The 27,346-nt window shown below is 41.0% G+C and overlaps 1 protein-coding gene across 4 annotated transcripts in view; it reads left to right on the top strand.

The window, feature by feature from the left end:
- The window catches only part of mid2 (midline 2), a 164,686-nt gene that overhangs the window by 51,429 nt on the left and 85,911 nt on the right, over positions 1-27,346 (top strand). For 2 of the 4 annotated variants that reach the window (XM_031303293.2, XM_031303291.2), the window contains exon 1: positions 11,794-12,062. The exons of the other annotated variants lie outside the window; for them this stretch is intronic. The gene's annotated coding sequence lies outside the window, so the exon portion shown is untranslated. Of the gene's footprint in view, positions 1-11,793; positions 12,063-27,346 lie in introns of those variants that run through there. 4 annotated transcript variants of the gene reach the window in all.

Raw genomic sequence — 27,346 nt, 5'->3', positions numbered from 1 at the left:
CACGTCTGTTACAGTATGTATGCACCGGTGTTAGACATTCCAAAGGAGATAATTATTAATTGTTGTTGAACAGGTGAAATATCTGAGAGAGCAAGACAAAAGGGACTGCAGTATGCATTCGAGGGATATATCCACGACATAATATGCAACCGATTAGAGAATAATTTCATCACAATTGAAGCTAAAGCCTATAGGTCCCAGCGCAAGCAGCAGCCGCCTCATACGCTGACCATTCAAACGGTAAACACACAAATTGAGGAACAGCTATGTTCATGCATAGCAGGGTAAGTGAAATTTGATAATAATCTAATTATTATAAATCAAACAGCTTATCCATAAATCTTGTGGAATAAACACAAGACATTAGCCTGACCACTTTGCAATGATAACATTCTCCTGCTTATATTTTTAGCAATTAACAAAATGCTGAAATATATTTTTAAAGTATGTCAGTGAGCCTCCGTCTTGCCTTTAATCATCTTATTTTACGTTCAAATATATGCATTATGAACAAAGAACCATCATTATTTCCAAGCAATGCTGTGCTGAGTTAGCTAGCTAGCTAACATTAGCGTGTTCTTGCCTTGGAGCAAACGTATGTGTTTTTGTTAATCATGTCGACATTTAGTTGTGAATGGGGCCTCCCACACTGCTCGATCCACACCCGGCATTTCTCCCATTGGGTTTTAGGTTTCGGGAAGGGAAAAAAATTTCACCACCCCATCCAAACTTTTAGGATACCGGGTATCAGATTTGCACAATCCATACGCACAACGCTTCGGCATGTTTCCCTCGCTTGAAAGCTTGACAGACCTCCCGTGCCTAGTTACAGTTGCTAAGCTACAATTGGCCTGTGGTGGTTTTCGGGCTGGCTTAGCGAAGGGGTCAATTGTGATCAGTTGAATAACAAAAAATGAGATTTTCCATTTATGTAGAAATTAAATTCTTCAGTCTTGAATATATCTGCAATGTAGAAAATAAAGGCTGTCCTATGAAGAAAGTCTCTTAGAGAGAAGTAGTCATTATACAGTTCATTATCAATCATTTGTATTTCAATCTTCTGTTTTCTTTGTCGGTTCAATTTTCTTATGAGTGACAGGTCAGTACTTGTTCAACAAATCAATCCTGTAATCAGATTTGGAGTTTTGTATTTTTGACAAAAGTTATATATATATATAGTGATGTTTTAGGGCTGCCATCAAATAATCTGGCGCTGTACTCGTAAATTCCCATGTCTTGCCCTCTGCCTCGTCTGTGAAATCTGGTTAAGACACACAAACGGGATGTTTTCTGTACATTGTTTTCTTCACACTACTGTTTTTGTGAGCTGTTTAATATCCACCCCTGCAGTTCATTAGGTCATCATAAAGTAAAATACATAATAATGGCTTTCTGACAGACACCAGTAATGAAGCAGCAGTGTGGGGACCCACTAACTGTTAATGAGAGCTATGTGTCCCAGTTGGGCTGCATTTGAAACTAACTGCAACACACACACACACACACACACACACACACACACACACACACACACACACACACACACACACACACACACACAAACAACTCATCCTCTGGCCTCTGGAAACAAACCACTCTGCTAACTGTGATACAGTCTGGTGCTACCAAGCACCAACATATTGCAGCTTTAGAAAAAAAGAAAAGAAAAAGCAGCTCCTGTGATTCTAAAGATTCTGACAGCTGACAACAAGCTGCATGTTCCCAAGCCGGGCAGCTTCTCAAGCAGAAAAAACGAACGTGACATTATGAAAACAAGTTTTTAAAGCTGAATTTGACTTTGTCTTTAAAGGTTACAGACAGCCATGCTATAATGAAAGCATATCAGATGAAGTTACACAAGTATTACAGTGTTGTCATGAAACGCTTGGTGTTGGGTAGTGTTGCTGTAATTTTTTCTGCTATGTGTTGAGTGTTTTCGGTTATTTTTACTAATAAGGTCTATGATCTTTTCCATTTCCATTTGTAATTTTTTCTTCTATGGTCTGGTGACCTTTTTTTCTTTTTTTATATGCAAGTGGTCGTAATTATATTTTGATGCATATATATAATTGCATGTTTCTAGGTTGTGCACAGGCACAGCATAGTTCAATAGTTAACCATAAAATACATGTGCTGTACGTTAAGTTCCTCTCAAAATGTACAGACAAGCTCTAGTCTCCATCAGACATCCAACTATTTTTGACAAATTGGTTGTGCGTGTTTTTTTTGTCTGCTAATCCTAATGAGGTGGCCCAAAGCCCATTAATGCATCTGAGTTCTATAATGTCCCAATATTATCTAATATAAATTATGATCTAGAAACATTACTGGCCAGATAAGCACTGTAACTATGACAAATAGTGTTAAGGGGCTATACATTACTATTAAAATCTCTGTTTATACTTGCCAACATGTAGTATAAAGTCCAGGCTTGCAGTTCAGCTGCAAAGGTCAAATACAGTTAGAAGGATAATCTGATGTCCTGTCTCTCTTATTTCACAAATATGGCAGCATATAGATCATTGCTACGTCTATCCAAATGCCCTCATAGATAATATGTCAATGACATTTTGTTTTCATCATTTTTTGTTGTGTTTTTTTTTTTGTACAAACACAGTAGTAGTCACTCCTTAGATTTGGCTCTGTGTCTGTGGACAGTCTGTGTTCGGCTCCAGCCTGTCTTGGTGTGGAGCCAGAGGGTGAAGAAGGCAATGTGACTATGATAAGAAAGTTTGGGCATTCCCTCTGCTGAGCATGTGTGCACACACACACACACACACACACACACACACACACAAGTTGCCATTCAAATGACATAGCGTTATTTCATCAGACACGGGTCACCATGTATTCAGTTTGGTTTACACTGCCAGCGCCAGTCTAGTTTTCTCATACCAGCTTTAGATCTGATCCTGTCATGGTGACACAGATCTGACCTGTTGCCTGTCTAAATAAATGCACCACTTCACAGTTAGGAATCCCTTCAATATGTCAAACTACATCCTGGAGGAAGCAGATGGATGGATTATACTGTAGATTCTACTTAAAGGGATATTTCACCGTTGGAAAGATGAATATATCTTTAAATTGGGTCACTTATGTAGTAGAAATGTGAATTTCTTTTAGAAATTGGTGGCTTCTAGGCCGAGAAAAGCCAGAAAATGTGTTTTTGGCTCATGTGGATGAAAGACATCAAATCCCAGAATGCACTTGCTTCGCTGCTTTAGAGTCCACTCCCAAGCCATGCCTACCGTTTACAGACAAGTGTGTTTTATTGTCATTTCAACCATATACACGAAACGTTTCACCGTGGCTCAAGTGGTATTACACATGTAAAATATATAAAAACGACATTATATACACAAGTTCACGCGCCAAATCCCAGGTGGCGCCATGACACTACACAAATGCACTTAATTTCCTCCGGAAGTGGTTTGCGCAGCGTCTGCCGGTGTAAATACAGCGATTTCGATGCTAGCTTGGGAACACGGTTCTACTACTTTGACTGGAGATAGCGTTACTCTCCCCCACCCGAATTAACACAGTCTGACGAGAAAGAGGCAAACTCCATACCCAGTGAAAGTCACCGTTTCTCGGTTATTGGACGACCGGGGCTCCGCGGAGCTCCGGAGCTGGCTGGCTGCCAGCTGCCGGCATAACTTTCGTATATTTACAGTTTGAATTTCGTCATGCCACTTATAGAACATCTACCCCAAGGTCTTATAAAGCTAACTATGGTGTCCGAGTTTTGTGAACATTAGGAGTTTCGTTTCAGAGGTCTAAGAGGAGGCTAGCTAGCTCTCATTGATAGAGCTCCATCCAGCCGCAGGCTCTATCAATGAGACTCGTGGACAAGAGGCGTTTATTTCCCCGATCGTTTGTTTAAATAACTCAACACACATATCCATTATAAGATTAACTGGAAACTGCAGTAAGAGATTGCGGGCGTAATAAGCTCGCTGACCGCGCTATCACTCACACACAGCGGCCATTTAGTAGGAAGAGTTAATTCATTGTTATATCCTCTTTGTCACTGCGATAATCAGTGCTTTGTCGGCACAACGGAGCTAGCTAGCAAAACACACCCAGCCCGCCAGAACGGAAGTGGATTGCATCGACAGGAGGAGTTTAGGATGTAGAGCGGAAACGGCTCAAAAAACTTGTGTATAAAAACGACATACGAAACAGGCTACATTTAGTGCACACACATAAAGTTAAGCTAACGCATACTAGCATTAGCGCTTGGTGGGCTGTAAACACCGAGTATAAACACAGCCATAAATTTGCGTGGAAAGTAGAATGGTCGGCATTTAACAGTCACAAACTCCACCAGCAGTTAGCAGTTAGTTGGATACAAGCACCCCATTTCTGCACCAGTCCGTGTTAACACAGCCCACCTCCACTAGTCTTACCCGGCGACAGAGCAGCAGGCCTGGTAGCTGGATAGTCCGGTACACTGTTGTTCAGCCATGTTTCGTGTACGTGGTACACATGTGCATAATTGTTGTAAAAGTTTTCTGCTGAAAAGGTGGAGCCAGTTTAGCGAAGCTTCAAGATGGCTGACACTCGTTTGGCAAGCTTCGGATAAAGACGACAGTCCAACCCCCTATGGGCGGGTTGAAAACATGTGGAAGTAGCTCCTACTACTGGCTGTAGTCCATTGCCTCTGGGCAAAAAATCTTCTGATGACGCAAAAATCGTCTTTTTCCGTCATCGGAAGATTTTTTCCAGACCCACAATACAGAGATCTCTCGTCTCAGGGGGACATGAGGGAGGGAAGCATGGTCATTCGAAAATACTACCGTGTTTCTACTGATACAAAGCTTAATGCTAAATCGGTGCAGTATCCCTTTAAGGAAGTATGTCTACAGTAGCAGAGCTGGCACTTTGGGCACATTTACATCAGGCGTGACAAGTGACAAGTTAGAATTGCACACAATGTTTAACTGTAACTTTAAGGACTCCAGAGGGGAAAGTACACCATCTATGTTCTATAAAAGTCAAAATGCCAACATTTAACAAACCACAGTGCCTTCAATTCTTCACTTGGAGAAGCACAGCTTGTTGCTGTGTCACATATGAATTGAGTTATATGTCTATGTAGGTGAAAGTGAAAATGTCTGCAGTCTGACTCTATTGGTGAAAAATATCAGATTTGAGGTTGCAAGACTAATGGAAAGCTGATGGAGCGATGCCACACCCAGCAACTGATCTGATTATTTCATTGATCTGTTTATGAGGGCATCCATTTGAAATGAAGAAAAGGATGGCCTAGAGGATGTCACCTTTATCTACATTGAAAGTGTTACTACCAACCTGGGGCATTTTATCACACTAAAATAATGGAGAAATAAATATAGTTGTTTGAGTTACAAGGCTGTTATTGTTCTGCTTTGTGAAGTGTGGTTAGATTACTGGAAACATTTGTTGCCAAATGAAAGTGAGGCGGCTAAAGGTTTTCACAGCACTATCTAACATCTCCCAGCTATCTCACCAGGTTAAAGGGGTGATAGAATGCAAAACCGATTTTACCTTGTCATAGTTGAATAACGACAGTTCAGTGGGTAAATAAGACATGCATAGAAGCTCAAAATCCCATTGATACCCCTATCCTCTGCAAATCTCACATTTTGAAACTGCCGCTGAAAACGGGCGAATCTCAACAAAGCTGGATCCTGATGTCAAGATCCCAAAACCATCAATCAAGCAAGTCTTTGTCACGCCCCAACATTTGCATAGGCTACACCACTGACCGGAGGTCAGCTTAGTCTTCTGAATCTAGCTAGGTCATGCAGATCTCCAGAGGTACGCTATTTAATTACTAAATTCACTTCTGAGACTTTTTTATGCGAGAAATCAACTATGTAGAGGTCAAATATGGGCCGTTTTACGAAAATTGATGGCTAATTGCAAAATTTGTCGCAGTTCAGCAGGAGCTCAGCAGGCTACGTGATAGCGGCCCTGTGCTGCCTCGCCGCTCGGCGTGTCCACTTCGTAGACTCACTGTAAGCTAGCTAGCTGGATCTCCGTCACGAAGGGAAGCCAGCGGCGCTCCATACCCGCGCAAAGTCACCGGTTACTGGGTTACTGGACTACAAAATGCCGAGGCCCTGATGGAACTCCAGGGCCTGCAGCTAGCCGCGATCTTTACCCATAGGAATGAAGGGACAGTAGCAGCTAACGAAATCCCTACCTGTACACGTAGGCTTGAAGAGAGAGTAGCAGCTAACGAAATCCCTAATGTTCACAAAAATGCATTAAATTGAAATCGGACATCATAGTTAGCTTTATAAGACGTTGGGGTACATGTTGTATAAGTGAAGTGACGAAATTCAAACTGTAAATATAGCTACTCTAGTTATGCCGGCAGCTGGCAGCCAGCCCCGAGCCCAAGAAACGGTGACTTTCCCTGGGTATGGAGGTTCAGGCTGCCGCTTTCTCGTCAGACTGTGTGGAGCTCCTAGCTAAAGTCCGACAAGTCTTACCAAATTTGCAATTAGCCATCAATTTTCGTAAAACGGCCCATATTTGAGCTTTATATAGTTGATTTCTCGCTTAAAAAAGTCTCAGACGTGAATTTAATAACGAAATAGCCCGACAAACAACGTATAACTTTGCAGTGTCTGAAATATGAGACCTGCTGTCTCGTCTCCAATGTGTTTCTATGAGGTTCGCTCAAACCAATCAGCGCGCAGCTCATCTAAATATTCATGAGCATACCATATTTGGAAGAAAAGCTCTTGTTCTAAATAGAGCCATATTCACAGGGTAGTTAAGGGCCTAATAAAATAGTATTCGGGCAATTTTCAGCCCAACCAATGTTACATACCCTATTAGGAGACCTTAAGGAACAGTGTAAAATACCCTATATAATCATTCTATCAACCCTTTAAGAATGAGTGAGATTGTAATCAAAGAATCACAATTCAGTAAAATTAGAGTGAAATGAAATGATTGCCACTCCCACAGCAGTGTACATATTAGTGCACCACAATAGTAAGAAACACAGGCAGGCACAGAATACCAGACCACTCTCTTGAGGTTTCTGCACTAGGCCAAAGAATTCCTATGTTCCGAAGGGAACATAGGTTTTTTTATGTCCCTGTTGTGAGCGTTTTTCCCCATCACTTCATGTTGCTGCAGTACACAGACAGCCTGGTGCTGTACAATAAGTCCCTGATTATCTGTGGGCTGGGAGAGGAAAGAGGAAGAGAGGAGCTGATGCATTTCCTCTGGACACACTGTGTGGTGGTGTTGGTGATTTATCATGCACTTCTAAATGCACACACACACACACACACACACAAACATTGTTACTGGCGCTGATGGTAATTTGATATGTAATATGCCCCATGCCTGGGCCACAGCAACACAATAGTGAGGCCAAGTCTCCAGTGACCAGTGTGTTTACTGTGGACAGCTGCCTCAGTCCTCCAGCCTGTCCTAATTCTGCCCTGTCTTTGATAAATAATGATCACACTTTTTATCATGTCTTATGTTTTCTAATGTAAACTTTCCATTTAAATACAGTCAAATAAATGCTGCTTCGATACAATTTTACCATACAGTAATGCAGTAATATCAGAGTCCCAGCAACATGTGGCAAAGTCAATTAATCGTTTGCCAAGTAACTTTTTATTTAAAGGTGCAGTAGGTAAGACTTATAAAACTAACTTTCTGTCATATTTGCGGAAACTGACCGTATGTTCGAGTAGAACTACATGAAACGGGTAATTTCAAAAGAAATCTGGCTCCTCTGGCACCACCTACAGCCTGTAATGCGATTTGCAAAAATCCACAGCTCCCTGTTCAGATGCACCAATCAGGGCCAAGGGGGGTGTCTAACTGCGTGTCAATCACTGCTCCTGCACACGCATTCATTCTCCCTTGTGGGGGGAGGGGCTTAGGAGACCGTTTTGGGCTTTAGCAGAAAGGGGGGAAGGACTGAGAAGTTGTCAATGTTCACATTTTTTGGCTAAGTCCTGGATCTTCGCAATCCTACCTGCAGCACCTTTAAGAATAATTTCCCAACTTGAATCAAGAGTTCATTAAAACAGTGAAATAATATATTAGTCAGCCAACTCACGAGGAATTGATTTTTTTATGTAAATGTAGACTACATATAGAATTGATATTTGGCAATCTAAGCTATGACCTCGTCACTCCTCCCAAAGAAGCACCAAACTCAGCACAGCAAGGAGTAGGGAGTGAAGATAATAACTTTACCCCCAGGGGAAACATGGACTTAACAGGTTGCTGGGATGGATGTGGTCCTTTAAAATGCTATATGACGAGTAGCAGCAGAGGCAGCGGCAGTAGCAGCCTCAAGTGACTAGATAGCTTTCAAAGAGCAGTGTGGCAGCAAAAGAGCTAACGAGGCACTGAAGCATTAGATACATGTTTGCAGTAAAGAGAGTATCTCGTGTGAGTGTAACGGCAGACTTGAGTTGATTACCTGAACTAGTTTCTTTTAATAAAATTCTACTACTGTAATACATTTTTATCTGTATATTTGGTGTAATCACATGGGAGTATGGTGTCATAACAGCTAGTGCAGAAGCAAGTGAGTCCCAGTAGCTCAAGCCAGTCTTGAAACAAATGATCAGTAGCAATCATCTGACCAATCACAGCCCTACAGCAAGTGGTTGCTCTGCACAAACTAAGAGTAAACACACAACAGCACTGTCCAGCACCGCAAATTGCTGAGTTCATTTAGAGTGCTGGACGCTGGAGCTGCCTTCAGATGAGACGACTCCCAGTCACAAAAATCAGATGTCTACGTGGTCAGTGAGGATATCTGAGTGAAGATGCACTGATGGATGCCTGGGGCTGGATCCAGGCTAAAAATCTGTGCAGTCACTCAACCAACTATTTTGTCAGACTCAAAGCGTAAAAGACCTATTCAAATCTCAAATACCGTCTGTGAGAATTAAAGTTTAATATTTACGTGTGTGTTATATGTGGCTTGCTCAAACCATGTACTCAAGAAAAGGTGTTCCTTTAATAAATTCTTATCACACACAGAAAATGTGTGGGAATTTAGCATGGAGCGTGTAAATGAGACAAAAAACAAATACCATTCTACCGGTTTGTCTGGAAACACCACCTTGGCTTCACAGAAACAAGATTTCCCAGTATCTTGGTGGAAAAACAATCACAGCAGATAGACTGTACCGTGTACAGTGCAGAACAGATTTGCGCACTGGGAGGCCAACATTACAGACAGGAAGAAGGGGTTTGGCAAAGAGGCAGGTCCACAAACAGTTATCAAGACAAGAAAAGGCATGACATCTGTGTTTGTAGATATATTGAATATAAACAGATGGGTAAATATAGTAAACAGTAACCTCAAAGAAACAGACAGGCTCTCAGACGATTTGCGGTGGCTCTTGTTGACAGTCATAGAGCATACCTGCTTGTCTGGCCACACCTTGTCTGGCTACCTACAGCAGCCTACTTACTGTGTTTTGATTCTTTCTACACTGTAGGCTCATTTGACTCACTGGTAAACTATTAGATACAAGTTTTTCACATTTCAGAAATCTAAATGTATGTCTTCAGTGTCAGACAATACTACTTTTGATCTCTTATAGCTAGCAGTGATGCTATGTCAAATACACCTTTCTAAACTCTGTAGGAGCCTAAAGCAGTGTGTGATCAGTTTTGAGTAGCATTTACATCAATATTACATACTTTAAATCTGGCTATTTTTTGCATCTGTTATTATGAGGCACCCACAGTTTAACCAGTGTATATGTGCCCCTAATGCAGAGAGCAATGCATGGGGAATAAATTGTATTACAAGCAGCGTTAGGTCCGACAGGTACAGGACAGGCTGGCAGAGAGCAGCAACAGCACACTACAGCAGTCTGCTAGCCTGGGAAAACCCTGACGAACTTCCGGCAAATTTGAGATTTGCTCTGCAAGTCAGTCTGGCCAAGAGCCTATTCAAGCCCATTTCCAATTTTTCCAAATCGAGGCACCAATCACAACCGTTGAGACGGACTTTAAACAATGATGATAGCACAGCGACGGCAAGCAGCTTTTTGTTTACATTCAACATCGAAGCAGCAACCCGTTGATGCTACTGTTGCTGCTACGTCACCCGAATCGTTGTCTGATTGGTTGAGAGACTATCCAATTTCGCCCAGAGGCATTTGAGCAACGTCTAGAGGGTGACGCCCCTTTGGAAATGGACCCACTCTCAGTTACAACTGAGAAGGGTCTGGTGTCAACCAGGCTAGCAGTCTGCTGAAAAGCTCTGTAAAACCTCTTAACCTCTGCACTGTTTCCAAGCACAAGCGCACACACACACACACCTGCAGACACAGACAGCACACCCGTCTGCTCAGAACAAAGTTGTACTGATTCTCTGATACATATTTTTGTAGTTTATGTCTCCAGTGTGTGTGGTATCTTGTAGAAATATGATGGGAATACTACAATAAACGTGGGACATACCATTAAGTAACAGACAGACTGTTGTGTAGGAGTATTACACGCACACTAAAACACACAGGCATTACTTGAGACACACACACACACACACACACACACACACACACAATCATGTAATTAATCCAGGAAATTAAAGTGTGATATCACCCTTATTATAAACCACTTTTGCCCATGTTGAAATCTATGAATATTCTAATTGCCACCTTTGAGCCTTTTTGTGTGCAATTGAGCATGGAATTACCTCCCTGTTTTACTTATTGATAGCAAAGAAGAACGCAGGACGTTTAATCTGAGGCCTGCTTTATTACCCGGGGTTGCATCATTTTCCAGAAAAGAAAATGAAGGGCAATTGTGGTTATTAAAGTGCTCATATTATGCTTTTTGGCTTTTTCCCTTTCCTTTATTGTGTTATGTATCTTTTTTTGTGCATGTAATAGGTTTACAAAGTGAAAAAGACCAAAGTCCACCCCAAAGGAACTTACCATCTTCCAGAGAAAACACTGTTCACAAACTGCTCCAAACAGCTCTATTGTAGTCCAGCATTTACTTCCGTGACAAACTGTGTCACTTTGTAACACGTTATAATGCTCACCTAGCTGCTAGCATGGCGCACCCTCATACTCTGCAACTGACTAGCTAGCAGTACTTACTGCGCATGTGCGACTCCCAACAAAGATGGTACAGAAGTGAGATGCCTCACTCTGTAGCTAAAACAAAGAGCTCAACACACAGGGTGAAAAGAGGAGCTGCAGCAATGTGCAGAACAACAAAAATATGGTGTTTTTTGAAAATTAAACCATGTAAACCTATTCTGATATAATAACCTCTAAATACAATCATGAACCTGAAAATGAGCATAATATGAGCACTTTAATTAATTCGTCATGCAGGCTGGAAAACTGCTGTCATCTCTTCTAACTGCCTCTGTTACCGTTGGTGACCTCATCGTGTGACCCTGTTACTGAGCAGCAACGCTATAGTTGCGAGGTAACTTCATTCCATAAAGTCGATAGTTTTCATTATCCATTTTGCACTTAAATTTAAATTGGATTATCAAATAAACTGTATGAATACGTGTGACGTGTAGTCTGCTGCTACACAATAAATGAGTTATTAGGCTACAGTGACAGCGCGTTACAGTTTGGAGTAACATGCCCTAAAGCTTCTGTATCTGCTGGCTTTTGCTTTTTGTATTGTGGGTAGGAGGAGCCGCTTTCCTGTGATTGTCTGGCTGCTCTCTCTCTCTCTCTCTCTCTCTCTCTCTCTCTCTCTCTCTCTCTCTCTCTCTCTCTCTCTCTCTCTCTCTCTCTCGCTCGCTCGCTCGCTCGCTCGCTCTCGGTGAGTCTCCTTCCCTCTCTCATTTTTCCAAAGTTGAATATTCCGCTTGCCTGTGTGCTGTCGTCAGCGGAGCGGTACAGCACCACTGACTGAACGCACCGGGCTGGTATTTTGCGCTGCGCCGTGTGGAACAGACTTTGGGAGAAGGAGTCCTCTACAGTATCCCAGCTCGGATCTGTCTGTCCATCTCTCCTCTGTTTCTTCTAACTTCATTTCGGGCCACGTTCAAGATGACAGAAGAAAAGAGAGTTCGGCATGCAAAGCTGGTAGGTGTCTGTAACCCCTCCTCTTCGCGCAGAGAGGTGTCTGGCTGGCTCTGGCGCTGTGTGGGCTTCAGCTTTGTGGCACACGCAGGAGTGAGAAAGGCGCCCGGGGATAGTGACGGGAACCGGTGGTTATTTTTTCCACCATAGACTGACATTGGGTTGTTGTGTTCTCCGCTAGCTTTCTCTTGAATGGACCAGATTCAAACAAACCTGTCTGAAATAGACTGCTGGTATAATGCTCAAACTTAGGTCACGTGGTGCTTTATGGACAGGGTTTATTGTGTGTTTTCACATGCGGTGATGTTTTGCCATATATGGACAGTTGTTGGTTTAGCAAGCTACCAAATTGGACAGCATTCTGTGTAGATGTCTGTGTGCTGAGACTAAACATAAGATTAACAGGTTTTTCTCACTGGGATTGGTAAAATGACACGATTTCTACATTTTGCTTGGAAGTCCCCTGTAACTCCCATCGGACCATAGGTGGCCCGTACCCTACTTTGGGTACCCCTGCTGCACACAGAATGCAGACTCTTATTAGAATGATTCAGCAGTGAGAGTCATGTGTTGCTGTCTGCAAAAGTATGTGAAACAGTTTTAACAAGCACATGTGTCCCTATGCGTATGTTAGGGCTTATGTTAGTTTCAGCCTCAGTTGGGGAGCTGCAAGCTTTCTGTGTCATGACAGACACTTTGGGTTATTTACATTTGATCTGTTGTTTTTGTTAGGGATGTATGGGTCCTCTTGGCATTCTCATTCTTCCAACAGAAAAGCAGTGACCTAAACTGTTCTTGTGTATTTTTGTACTGTAGCATTTGAGGCGTGTCTTTGGTAATCAATAGTGAAATTACCTTTATTGTCTTCTTAAGTATCACTGTAATACCCCTGTAATACTTGTCTTAAGAGTTTAGATGTGATTGTTGTGCAATATCTTTTTAACGTAAATTGAATGTTGATTCATTTTTCACATTTTAAGATTCCCGCGTCAGTCTCACTGAATAATAATAGTTTGACAGAAATGCATATATAGTTTGTACACGGATGAAGCCAAAATCTTTCCTTTCTGATTTCAGCTGATCTGAAGCAATGACTTTAAAATCCAAAACAAATCTGCCACAGAGTAGCGAAGTAAGTCGGTGCCCCAGAATTAATACCCTGTCAAATTGTGTTGAAATGCACAAAGTTGTCAGGAGAGTGTTGAAGTGTCGCTGCACATAATTCAGCTCATGCAGTGCTGAACTATGTGCTGATGATCCCGCTGAGCTCAGCTGACAGTATGGGGAATGTGTTTGTTGTTGGGCTGCTTTGAATGCCTCTGTGTGCTAAGGTGTTAGGGTAGCTTTAACAGGGAAGGTCACTATTGTTAGAAGATGAACAGAGTACATCTTGAGTAGTGAGCTGCTTTTTATTGGGCTCCAACCTTAACTTAAATCAGTGGTTCATTGCTAAATCTTAAATCCTTTTTCACAGATTGATACGCCCCTCTCTTTCTCTCTCTGTGCAAAGCGAAAGCATGATAAGTTGGACTTAGAGCACAAACCCAATCAGCCCTGTGCATGTTGTGCACTGTAGTAGTAGTTTTCCCGGTTCAGTTTTTTTGCCATAGAGCCTCAGAGCTGCACTGTCTCTTACCATTACACAATGTGGCTCATAAGGCCGATTACACATCGGCACACTCATGTATGCTTCCATCTCAATAAACAAGAGTCAATGCTCTAGGCTGCCACTTAAACCTTCAAAAGCCATACATTCCCTTTCCTGACTGACTGTCTATCTTTAGGGTTGTTTTCCTGTGGTCTCTCTCATCCTCCCTTCCTCCCTCTCATTCTAAATTTTTCTCTCTCTTGGTTTATCCATGCATCAATCATCTGTCTCCTTTCTCTCTCCTTCCATCCAACTCCCTGAGTCTCTATCCTCTCCTGCTCTGAGGAAAGGTGGATGCTGTTCCCTGTCAAGTGCTCTAAGGCACATTGCAAAGCTCACTATTTTGTGTCTGCTTCACCTGCTGTTAACCTATTTTGTTTGTTTGTCTTGCTATTAAGCGAAGACAGCAAGGAGATTAAGGTTAAGTGGTAGCTTTAAAGAAACATTGTTGTCCTGTATGGTGTCAAACTGAATTTAAAGGATCAAGGGAGATACATTTATTTGTTTATTGGTCATTAACACAAAGCTTTAATGCCCAATGGCTTGTAACAGTCATTGTTTGGATTGTAAAAGGCATGTGTCCCTTTAATGCAGAATTGTACTGTAATATAATATATATATATATATATATATATATATATAATAATATAATAATATAATACTGATGATAATTATTACTTTGAATCCTTTGACTTTGTGTGCAGTGACTGCAACAATCAGACCATAACAGGGTGTTAATAACACAGCACAGCAGGTCACTGAACAATAGAAAAAAAATATCAAAATAATCTCTCCGATTGCCCTCTGGCCATTTTTTACATTTAGTGACTTGTGACATTTATCTGATTTATCTAGGTGTCTGCGGGTACTTATTAGATCATAAATTATATGGTGTTTCTCACCTTTACTCAAGGTCCTCAAAAGTCCTTGACGACTTTTAAAAAAAGTGTAGTGTTCAGCAGCTTAGAAATAAGTCCAGTTAGGCAGAACATTTTTTCATCTTCATTTCAGAGGTGACATAAGTTGTACATCTAATTTCTAAGTGGCATTAAAAGGTCTTGAAAGTCTTTCATTTACCTTGATGAAACTTTGAAACAGTCTGAAGTTGGTACTGCTGCCAGTTATATTTCCTATTGATAAATAACATCTGACTCATTGTCTGGCCTTGGTTTAAATATGCTGTTAGTTTTCAGTGTTTGTGTTACTGTGGTAAAAAAAGAAGGTTTTTGTCTCTTTTATACAATAGCAGCAATACCCAGGAGGACATGCTTTTATGCTGGGTATAAAGGTATTGTGTTGGAAGCATTGAATTAAGTATAATCATAGTATCGAATGGTCTTCATGCTGTTGTTAGTTGTTTATGCCAATATGTGTGTTCTGACAGAAAGCTCTTTTTCAAAATATATCTCCATAACACGTGCAACAGGGATATGTTAACAAGCTTCATATTAACCATAATAGTTGGAACAGAAAGAAGGAAGCGTGGCTCTACTTATGTTAAATGGGAAGTGCCAAAACAGGTGGAACAGCAGTTTCATTCCTTGGGCCCTAACCAGGCACTGTTTTAGAAGAGACTCATCCTATCCCTCATCCTATCGAAAATCATATATTATTTAAAAAATAAATAAATAAATCCTCCCCTCTTCTACTCTAAGATTAAACTTACGTCTTGCAGTAGACTGAGGTGCAACACAAATAGTTTTGCAATAACTGGCAACCCAGTTTCGCCCGAGTAGCAGACAGCAGTGGAGCTAAGTAAATGCCTTCATATTATTCATATTAGCCAAACAAAGACAATATAAATCTTGTTTTCAGTGAAATAATTACTCACTTTTATAGCCACAGTTATGAGTAGCATGATGTAGGTGAAATTATGCATGAAATGCATGTGTGAAAGCTGTAGTGATTAGTTGTGGAATGTACAAAAACTGAATGCAACTAACAGATTGCTAAGTCTTTACTGGGGAGTATTCATTAGCAGAGGGAAGGGTTTCTGAGTGATATAGAATGGATCAAGGGAATGAATGTGGGAGTCGAGGCAGACATAGCATGGATGGATGTATGGTGTGACAGATTGCCTCCTGTTTTTGTTTCCAGACTCCTTTGATCTCTTCATTGCACTGAGTGAAGGTATAGTTTATCTCGTGGATACATTTCATACTGCATGTAGTTTAGCAAAGAGCATAGCACCACATTGCTTAACTTTCTCCTTCGGGCCAAAAACATAATTAATGTGATGTTATGGTGATACTGGTTGGGTGTTAAACATCTACCTCACTGCTTTTTGAACTGAAAAGTTCAGACTTTGAATGAGCAGTTGCATTCAGTTGTTCAGCTGGCTTGCAACACTATCTGAGCAGAACACACATATGTATAATAAGGAATATTTGGGGAAAATGCTGAAGAAAAGATTATGTTTTCTGCTCCAAAACCAAAGACTAGTTGTATGTTTTTGGATGTTTTTGGACATTTGGGATGTTGACAGACTCACTGCAGTACCACTCTTGACTATGTCAGGGATAAAGACCTCAGGTTCCTTTTAATGCAAAAACTGCACTGTTATTACCTAATAAACATTGCTCATTAGGTAATAACTTTACATGTGAGGAGCAGGGGGTAGCTCAGACAACAAACTGGCAGTGGCAGAGAGCATGTCATGCTCTCTGAAGGTAAACCAGTGAAAGCCATTAAGCTGCAGGCAGAGGCCCAGGCTTTAGCTCGGGGCTACAGGCTGAACCGATTCCAGCTTTAACAACCCACTGACCTAGAAAAGAGATGTTTGGAAACCAATAATCTGAAACACATGAAGAACAAAATACACTTAAAGAATGAAGGAGGCAAATACCACTATAACTTATTTTACTCCTGTCTTTGCATTTCTTCTTCTGCTGCTTTCTTTCCTTCCGTCTCTGTGTCTCAGTGTCATCTGAGACAAGTGCAAGCCTTTTCAGTTGACATTAATGGCAGTGTGATATACACTGTACTGTACACAAGTGTGGTGCACATGGATAATGGATTACATACACAGTTCTAGTAGCATAAATAAATTATCTTGTGGAGCATGTGTGCAACAGAGATCAATAGTGGAGCACAGTGTTGGATTGATACTGTTGTTTGGTGATGTAAATAGAAATGTGTGAATGAGAGGAGCTTTAAGAGTGTGGGAAAGCAGAGATGAAAGCTTGACAGATGGGGGAAGAAATAACTTTTTTTAATGTAAACATGAAGAAATAAATCTTTCTTGTTAAGCTGAAGTAAAAATGTTATCTAAATGTAGAGATTTATTTTGACATCCTGACTGCCAATACTGTGTCTAATTATCAAGCAACTTGACAGCTTGAACCTAAACAACCAAATACAAAAATGTAGTCAAAGTAATATTTGGGTTGTGGTTTGATCCAAAATAACTGTAGGTGTGAATCGCAGCCTTAGCTTGTTCTGTTGCTCTGATGTGTGCAAAACACCCCAAAAAACCCCTCAAAACTCTAGTGTCTAACAGGACAGGAGGAGAGAGGGGGCTTTTCTTTCCACTCCAGCCTAACAGCAGTAGCTGAGCTGAGGAGGCATCCAACCTCCCACCATGCTAGTTAACAGCCAGCTGCCTGTGTATACTCCTACAGAGACACACGTGTTTCCCATGATCTCACCTGCTGGCACCGGGAGCTTGGGGTTAGGCCCAATTCTGCCGTCATGCTGCCCATCCCAGAAGCCTCTCTGTTGGGTAGAGTGTACCACACCTCCTTTTTCTGGGATGCCGGAGCCATTGAGGTGTTGGCGGGTGGTGAGCTCTGCCCAGGGAATGGTGGTGTGACCCAGGGGTAAATACTGTACATGACATGTGAGCATAGTGTTGAGGTGTTTTTTTTTCATCTGAGGATGGAATTATGGAAGATTCTACAAAATGCATAACATAAAAAAGTATCCAAGAATATTCTTGCTTCACACGTCACTGCATTAGAAGATTAGATTATAGTGAAAAACCTGTTACTAACTTTCACTCTCTTTATTTCTGGGCCATTTAACAGAGCAATAATGAACAACTCTATAATGCCAGCACAGTTGTAATAAAAATAGTGGGTTTGGTGGGATTGGGCATGGAGAACGGTGGCTGAGAGAGATAAAATAACTATAAAGAGACAGTTTGAGAGGGTAGGTGTAAACAGGAGGAGGCGTGAAAAAAGATTTTTGAGCTTCAAGGATGTTTGGAGGATTCTGGGGATGGTTAATAGCTGCACAGAGCAAAGAGCAAAGACAAGAAGTCATGGGGGTAGAGAAGGGGAAAAAAACATGGCTCTTTCTTCGATTTTCCCATGCTCGCACATACATACTTTCATCATACACACTCATCCACCCAGCAGACATTTTTAAGGAACACCTCTCTAAAAACAGCTCTGTTCCTCTCTTGCTGGTTGATTACAGTTACAGCGATCTCTAGGAATCTCTGATATCCTCCTAAGACACTCTGCCAAAGCTAGATCATCTGTCAGTACCCATAGGAGGTTATAAACACTGTCAGTTCCATAAAATATAAACTTTCTCTGCTGAAGTTGACCATTTTATCCAGACCCGTCATTACTATTAGTGGGAGTTCCTGTAAACCTGCCTCCAGCAAAAAAACCTTGGATTGAACTCTTTCCAGGCCATCGGTTTAGTTCAATTTTGATATAGCAGCAGGCATTGTTAACCTTCACAATTATTCTCTTTGGTTTTGCAGTGCCCTGGGGAATGGCTATTTTTAAAATGCCGGCAGTGTTGGGCAGCTATTGTTTAACTAACAACCTATTGATTTGTGTCAGCTTCAGTTGCAGGGCTATACGGAGGGGGATTGTTTTTTGTTTTCTCAGTTCACAAACACATTTTTCAGCGTATGTAAGACCTAACTCCATCTTGCCCCAAGTTTTTTTTTTTAAAAGAAGCCTTTTTTCTTTTTCAAAAAGCTTTCACATTAGAATTCTGGCTGCATATTTTTACATATTTCTGTGATATTAAACTACCTGCCTCTTTGTCATTGGAGTTGTCTGCTCCTTAAGTTTAGAGTGACTGCTCGCCACTGCAGATGAGTTTTCAATGACTATGTGTTGCATATCATTGCAACATCATTGTTGCGGCAGCAGCTGCAAGCTCTGATCTGCCTTTGGACAGTTGTGTTGTGATTGTGTTACCTCTCCCAGCATGTACACACTAGCAACCTACAACATGTCTCATATCAATATTTCACAAAGGGTAGAGAGAAAAAAAACAACCTCAATCCATCAAACTGCTGTCTGAACTGCAGATCAACAATATTTCCCATCTCAAGAAGGGACAAATGATTGTTTATCTGTGTTAAATAAAACTAATCGAACATATAGAGCTACAAGCCTCTGACATTTCGACGCATGGAGCCTGCTGAGCCAATCACACAGCAGCCAGGGGAAACAATGGCTCATACTCTCCCCCCTTGAAGGAAATGCCAAACATTACAGTGCTGTATAAATAGAAGGCTCTGACTTTGTAGAGTGAGAGGGCGAGATAGAGGACAGGAACCCCCTCCCTGGGGTCACACGGATGGCAAGGTCTCCCACCTCGCCACTCTCTCGTAACTTTATTGCTCTTATTGTTTTTCTCTCTCTGGGTGTGTGATCTATTTTTGAGCTGATTTCTTTTGACCTTGTGTTTTTTTCCATCTACTTTTGTTTACTGTATTTTCTCTCTCTCTCTCTCTCTCTCTCTCTCTCTCTCTCTCTCTCTCCCTGACACCCGGTCATAATGAATAACTAAAAAAGCCTAGTAACACATCACAAACACGTCCTGCTTTATTAATGGCACATTCTACATCTACAGTTGGCAAATAGCCTTCCTGGATGTATTATTTTTGGGGGCGGGTGAACAGACTTCGATCCAAGGTGAATGCTGTACTTAGAGCAGAAAAGCTTGTGTTTAATGGTTTTGGTCAAGCAGCCTTTTTTCACTGCTGACAGCTCAATACAGTTCCGTTTAATTGAACGGTTATGAGAAATTTTCCTTTTGCATTTGGATAAATGCAGCCGCTGCAGACACACATGGTCTGTATGTATATGCAGCATGAGGTGTAGCAGTAAGGCCTTTCCCACTGAGACCACCAGAGCTGAAATGGAAAATCCATCTAGGGTTTAAAATATTGAAATGTCGATTTCACTTCGTCATTTCACACTGTTTTTTTTCTCCCTTTGCACCTCTTTTGAGAAAAGGAGGGAGGGAGACAGAGTTGTCCCCAAAACGAGGTTCGTTGCTCTGACTGTGTGTAATGAGGTTACGGATGATTCAGCCGAGGCAACTCCAACAAGTCTTTCATCTATGCTATCTTTTGTATCAGGCGCATAAATGTATTTCCCTCGGCTGGCAGGCTGTGCAGACGGCTTGGAAGATTGAGCCCCAGCTGCCAGTGCAGGCAGATTTAGGAAACAGCATGCACACACACATATAAACAAGGACGCACACATTTACCACCTAGGCATTCTGCCTTTGACTCTTTGTCTCCCTAATCTCAATCTTATCACCTCAAATACTAACTGAATCTGTAGCTGCAAGAGTATAGGGTTTCCTCCCCCTGAAACATTTTGGTTTTTATCTTACAGTGAGGAAGAAAAATGTCAAAATCCATTGTAGTAACACAGCAGGCTATTTTTTCTCAGATATGTTTCTTAATAAGGACATTTGTCATACGAGCAGTCGGGATTGTTGATGCCTTTGAGACCTTAGTATTGACCTGTGTGTCTGCCTCTGTCGTCTAGAATCAATAACACCAGCTTGGACAACATCATTTGCTAATACAGTTTGGCACGATACTGATAAAGTGGCTGTCGTCTTACGGCTCAGTTAGCTCTTTTAGAGCACAAATACGATGCATTCAAAGAAGTCAGCTGTTTTTCACAATGGGAAAACTTTTCAGGAATATATCGTCAATCTTCATACAGAGGGCTATTGTTTTCTTGACAGTCATTTCAGGCTAATATAGGTGTACAGGATGCAATTTCCCACAGAAAAGAACCTCTTTTCGGAAGCTGAAAGCGCCGTTTATGTGGTGCGTAGATTGCTTTTTCACACTATGTGGAGTGAATTTGCATATATATAGAAAATACCAGTAAAAGGTAAGCCATTAACTTGGCGCCATGCTCTTGTACACGTACATACACACAGATAGAAATATAGAAAAATTGAAGCTGAATTGGAGTCAACTGTAAACACAAGCAAGTTTGTTTTCTGCAAGGCAAGGCAATAGATTTCTCAAGTTCTGCAGCTTGTGCTTTTTCTCTCTATCATCTGATTTGATGTTGTTTTAGTTTCATCAATACACGTAGGGGAATCATTTTCTTCCAAAATATAGAGTTCTGTGGTGCTTACTCATAGAAAACAGAATCAATGTTGTAGCTCTTGGACAATATTCAAGGTGAACTAGCTTTGATAATGTTAGTCAATATTTTTTGTGTATATTAGAGCAAATGTAGTTTTAATAGGCTCCAGCAGCCAAATTGAGTATATTTAAAAGTTATATACCGCAGGCAGCAAAGCGAGAGAGACAGAGAGGCAGAGTAATAAAAATAAAGACATTTATATTGTATTTTAAGAACAAACATATGGACAGTGTATCCAAGTCCTGCAAGCAAAATATTTGAGAGAGAGGATTTACATGGTACTGTCCACTTGACCACAGCCCATCTTAACGCCTGATTTCCTGGGTCAAAAGTTTACACCCCTAACATTAGCTATTGGGCTTGAAGCCTGCGTACCGATTACATTTTTTGCCTTTGTTGACAGCGATAACTCTGTTCTCCCTCGCTCTTCATCCGTTCCTCCCTCCAGCACGCTCAGCTGAGTCTTAATATCTAATAAGCTGTTCTGCCAAATTCTGATCCCGGGTTTGTTCTCACCTGGGCAAATGCACATCAATAATGGAAGCGGCATGAAGTGAGGCAGGGGCATGGTTGCTATTCAGTGTTGTGTTGAGATGTGATAAGGCTCCCCACCGCAGCAAAAGAGCCTCGGAGAGCTGATGAGATGGCTTCTGACAGTATTAACTTCATTACCCACAGGCTGCCAAGCTGTAACAGGCAGAAGCATTAAGTGGAGGGTGAAAGAGAGGAGGTGTGTTGTACTCACTGTCACAACTCTGTGAAAATCTTATTTCATTCCACTTTCATGTATAAATGTTTTAAACCAATTAGTAAGTATGGCTTGGCCTTGACAAGAATTGATTGTTTATTTCATTTTCAGTGTCTTGCATCAGCAAATGTCCCTCACACATTAGAGCCCTCATCAGCACTGCTGACAGGCAAGGAAAAGAACATAGGAAACAAATACAGCTGTGAAAATGAGTGTGGGTGTAATGCAACCACACACCCAGCTGCACCTACAATGACAAGACAGGAGAGTCACGTGGGTCTGTAATACTGTGAGACACACCTGCATGTCAACATGAATTGTAAACAAAACAACCACTGGTCATGTGTAAGAAACAATACAAAAAACACACACACGCGTAACGTGTGCGGCGTGGATGCTCCAACACTGCGCTTCCACTATAATCAATGAAATGCTACACTGGACATGAGACCAGCGTGGGAGTGATGCATATGCACCGCAGAGATCCGCTCTACAAGCGTAAAAATAGGACAGCATTCTGTTTATATTTTTTACATGAGGTGTGTGCGAAACCTTTAACACAGAAATGGATCATAAAGTGTCTTTATTTCTTTTAAATTGAACTACCGATATACAGGAAATTACTTAATGACTGTCAATGAGTGTATTGGCAGTTTCGTTTTGAAAGTTTTTGTTTTTATTTCCTGTTTACCTCACCTGTGGCCTATGATAACAGCAGACAATAGATTGACGTTTCACAGCGCTGTGCCGGCTCCAAAAACTGAAGAAACAACAACAATCCAATCCCAAAGCAAAAGCTGTGTGTGAGCTGCAGGTGTAGCCAGTTTAAAGATACATTCCGCGGCAAATCCGCTCCGTGAAGGGTCCGCATACATTACGAATGCAGTGTAGCCAAAGCGTAACACATTATTCCAAATGCACCAGCACAGCTAATTTAATATAGAATCGGGGGATAGTGGCAGCACTCAAAGCACATTTAAATATAATGTAGGCAATGGTGGAAGAATATGCAGCTCCGACAAACACACAAGATTCTATAGCAAGGCGCATACAACCACACTTTCCTCTGTTTCATAGTTGTGTGAATTGAAAACATTTTAAAATCAAGGGAAAATTTAAGAAATCATTTTTAATTAGTGTAGGGCTGTCTCTTTAACGATTATTTGTGTCATTGATTAATCTAACGATTATTTTTAATTAATAATAATAATTAATAAATATGATTAATTTGCACATTATTCTAAAGATTTTTGAACTGAACTTTGGAGAATCAATATTTTTACTTAAGTACTTGACATAAAACTTAAAATGGCTATGACATGGATTTATTTCATCACTGGAGTAATATGCAGTTAAGATGATCACTGGCAAATGTATTTTTGCATCAGTGTGGGGCAAGGAAAATAATTCAAACGCAGGGCTCCAGCCTACGTAAGTGGCCTGTAGTTTATACTTGTGCATTGGTGTGTGCGTCACTCTTTAAGAGAATAGTAGGGCCGGCATGTGTGTGTGCATTGGGAGTGTGTGGTAGAGCCGGGGATTAGCTTCGGAGCGAGTACTGACTCTAGAGTCATAGTGAGAGAAACAACGTGTCTTCCCTGTGCTTTCTGTCCACGGTGGGAAACATGTAGCAGGAAAAGTTAACTCTCTCACTATGACTCTAGAGTCGTTACTCGCTCCAAAACTAATCCCCATCACTCTCTCACTCGCTGTACCACACGCTCCCCACACACACACACATCGGTCCTACTATTCTCCTAAAGACATCGACGCACACACCAACGCACAAGTATAAACTTCAGACCACTTACGTATTTTATTATTTTTTTTATTTATTTTATTTATTACTTACGTAATTGCTAGGCAATTGAAAAAGTGGCTTTTGTTGAAAATCTTTTAAAAAAGTGAAATGTTCCCCTCATAAGGACTCTTGCAGGCAGCTTGAAACTAAATTGTGAAATCAATTTGCAGTGCAGTGTTTGCAGATGTGTTGTTGTTTCCTTTAAACACCAGTCCTAAATGGATAAGATGTAAGCAACATAGCAGCTCAAGATGTGTCAAAATGCAACATATCATTCAAGATTTATTTTGAAATTGGTTTTGTAATAGGAGCCCTCTCCGTGTAGCTGTGAGAGGGTTAAGTTTAAGCCAGCCTGTTCAACTGGACTGAATGTGAAATGGAAAAACCAGCTTGGCTGTATTACTGTTTACATTCTATGAATAGAAATCACATGTTGATGAACCCAGCCCAGCTCTGAGGACTGCTGCAGAAAGAAAGAGGGAGAGGTGTTGGGGTGTTAGGTAAAGATTTACACTTTGGAAAAATACCAAACTTCCCTTTGTTAACCCCAGAAGAGAGCTAAGCTGGCAGTTCTCCTAGGAGATGGGACAGCGGCTTCTTTGGCAGCTAAATATGGATCTGCCTGCCACGGATCCTAAAATTATACAAAATTGTAATGTATCTTATTGTGTAATGTAATTATTTTGTATAGTAGTGTATTGTATAGCAATCAGTACAGTATTTAATATGTCATATGTATATGCCTTTTCTGTAAACTCCATTGGCAACAACATGTTTTTTTTGTTTTGTTCATGCCAATGAGGCAAATAAAATTTGATAGAGAGAGAAAAGGTTGGGCAAGTGTAGGCTGGAAGAAAAGTGAGAGTAGAGGAAGAAGAGAGTAAAAGATGAAGAGAGACAGTGAGAATGAAAGGGGGTGGCTAAAGGAAACCTGGACAGTTAATCATATATGAAAGCATTCCTTTTTATCCCATCAAGCGGCAGCATTGAGACACATGGCTCCTGTCAAAGACTGCACAGAAATGTAACACAACAAGTTTAATGTGCAGCTTGAGCCCACTTATATAATCATACTGTATGCACAGTTTGTGTGTTCTGGTCAACTAGAGGTTGTTTCATTTTTGGGGTTGCCCCATTTCATTTTTCCAAAACCATTTCAGTGAAATAAATGTAGTCTCTTGGTGTCTAGCAAAAGTCAGCAGTGCCTAGTCCTGACATGTGTCTTATGCTTGTGGGTATTTTTAATTCAAATTGCTAAAATGCTAAAATGAATTGCCCTCCAAAAAATGCCAGCATTTCAGTCCACTAGTGTGACTGAATGCCACTGAATCCACTCAAACAATGTCCTGTTTCTTTCTGGTTTAATTGCTCAGCTTTAGGGTAAATGCCATGTTTAGGGCCAGCGCTTGAGAGCTATGTTTGCTAACTCGATCACTAATGGAAGTATTCATACAGCAGCGCTGCAGTAGGGTGTTTTTGTTAGTCATTTTAATATGTACCTCGCCATAATGTGAAAGGGTCTTTGATTTACCAACATTGCACAAACAGGCCAGCCATTCTCTGTGGAGAGACTTGTGTTGGCTCCAGGTATGGTATTTTGAAATCTCATAAAGTAATGAATGAAAGCTCCTTGAACATTTTTCCTGCTCCATTTAAATTTCAAGCTTAATTTTTTTGTTTTCTTTCGGCAGCTTTTGAATTAGTAATGTGTTGTTGTTTCACTGGAGCAAGCTGGCAGACACAGCCTTTAATTTGTTATTAGCATCTTTAACCTTTTGCTTGTTTAGAGATGTTTGTGTAATGCTCACTGCATAACAACAGGTCCACAGCAGATTGAGGTCATAGACTACAGGCTGGGCTTGTCAGTTGAATAGCATCTGTCTTTGTTCAGCCCCGAACCACTGTGGAGAATCAACCTGATGGCTACCATGAATGCAACTGGCCTCTGGCAGACCCCTAGAAAACAACTAATGTGCTATTGCACACTGGGACTAAAACATTTAGCCAACACATTTTATGTTGTCGCCCTCCTGTCTATTGAAACACCGATGAAGTTAAACTAACACTGTTTAATTTCAGCTTCCTCTACAGTATTCGTTTAAAGGAATAGTTTCACTTTTTTGGGAAATACACTTCTTTGCTTTCCTGCCGAGAGTTGGATGAGAAGATTGATACCACTCTCATGTCTGTACTGTAAATGTGAAGCCAAGCATGTACAGCCAGTAGTCAGCATAAAAAACTTGAAATGGGAAAACAGCTAGCCTGGCTCTGTCAAAACGTAACAAAATCCACCTACCAGCACCTCTAGAGCTCACTTTTTAGCATGTTGTATCTCTTTTGTTTTATCCGTTAAAAAAACAAACAAGTTGTGGAGTCTTGTCGTAACTGTGAAGTTGCCAGAAAAACTAGGTAAACTTCAGGAAGTGTGCGCAGCCAAAAACTACTCCAGCACATAAAACCACGATGTATCGTTTTTTACACTTCGGTTTTTGTACAAAATGAAACCACAACATATAACGTGTTAATTATAGAGCTAACCAGCACCTCTGCTGATTAGCGGGTTCTTTATTTTACTTTCGATAGAGTGGTATCGATAAAACGTACTGTAGTTCCCAAAATGTCCAACCATTCTTTCAGTAAAGTAATCCTCCATCTATCCATCCATCCATCTATGTGTGTATGCTGAAACATCAATGCAGTTTTTGTGCCGTGACATGCACAAAGCTAAAACTCCCCTTTCTCAGCTTTCTTCAGAACAATATAAGTGTTTGATGAAGTGATGCCAACTCTTTTCCAATGAAAGTAGCTAGCACTAGCTTCAAAAAAGTTGCTAAAAGTCGCTAGATGACGTCATACGTTCATTTGCATGTTGGTGACATCATTGCGTACCGTTTGCATAAAGCTTAGTGGTTGTGTCGGCTGACTGCCTGCTGCACGGCGCAAGAGTAGAGGGAGAGAGAGAACCCGTGCTGTTGGGAGGAGAGCTGTGGACTGTGATTACTCTGAGCAGCATGCATGGAAATCTATTCAAATATAATATATCTCGCTTTTCCCCTGATTTCCCTAAATTAGTCGCTTTTTAGAAATAAAGTCGCTGAGAGGGTTAACCCTAACCCTGGCAAAACTGGTTTGACAAATTGTTGTTCAACTTGTCCTTTAATCTTAAGGGAAGTTTTGCTCTCATTTTAATGTTTCCATTACCTGTAGTATATTAGAGACACTGAGAATGGTAAATTACCTCACTGGCTATGGCTTCAATTAACTACTCTTTGTTTAAGCTATTTATTTCACAAGTAATGTCAATTATTTTTTTCACCCACTACCAAAAAGCACTGTTTAGTTGTTTTTTTCTCCAGCTTTAACATCCCACAGGTATACATATGACAATGTCTCAGGGTGTGTTTTCCAAAGCCCCTGCAAAAGGAAGACTGCTGCCCCCCCTGCTGCTGTTGTTTACTGTCATCTTGCTCTCTGAAGCCTTTAAACCTGAACTATATGATTTTCTGCTACTCTTCCTTTATAAGCCTATGATTGACAGCCTCCAGTGAAATGGATTGATTTCAGGTACACTTAGGGAAGATAGAGTAGTAGGAGTGCAGATGGAGGGATTGAGTGTGGGTCTGGGGTGGGGTGAGTTGTGGCAGATACACTGTCAATCTGAAAATGAAAACTGGTGATTCACTGTACAGTAGATTCTCAATGTTGAGATGAAGCTGA

The sequence above is a fragment of the Sander lucioperca genome, chromosome 1 (assembly GCF_008315115.2).
Source record: "Sander lucioperca isolate FBNREF2018 chromosome 1, SLUC_FBN_1.2, whole genome shotgun sequence".
NCBI classification, from domain to species: Eukaryota; Metazoa; Chordata; class Actinopteri; order Perciformes; family Percidae; genus Sander; species Sander lucioperca.
Note: the sequence above shows the minus strand (reverse complement) of the source record. Positions and strands in the feature narration are given on the sequence as shown.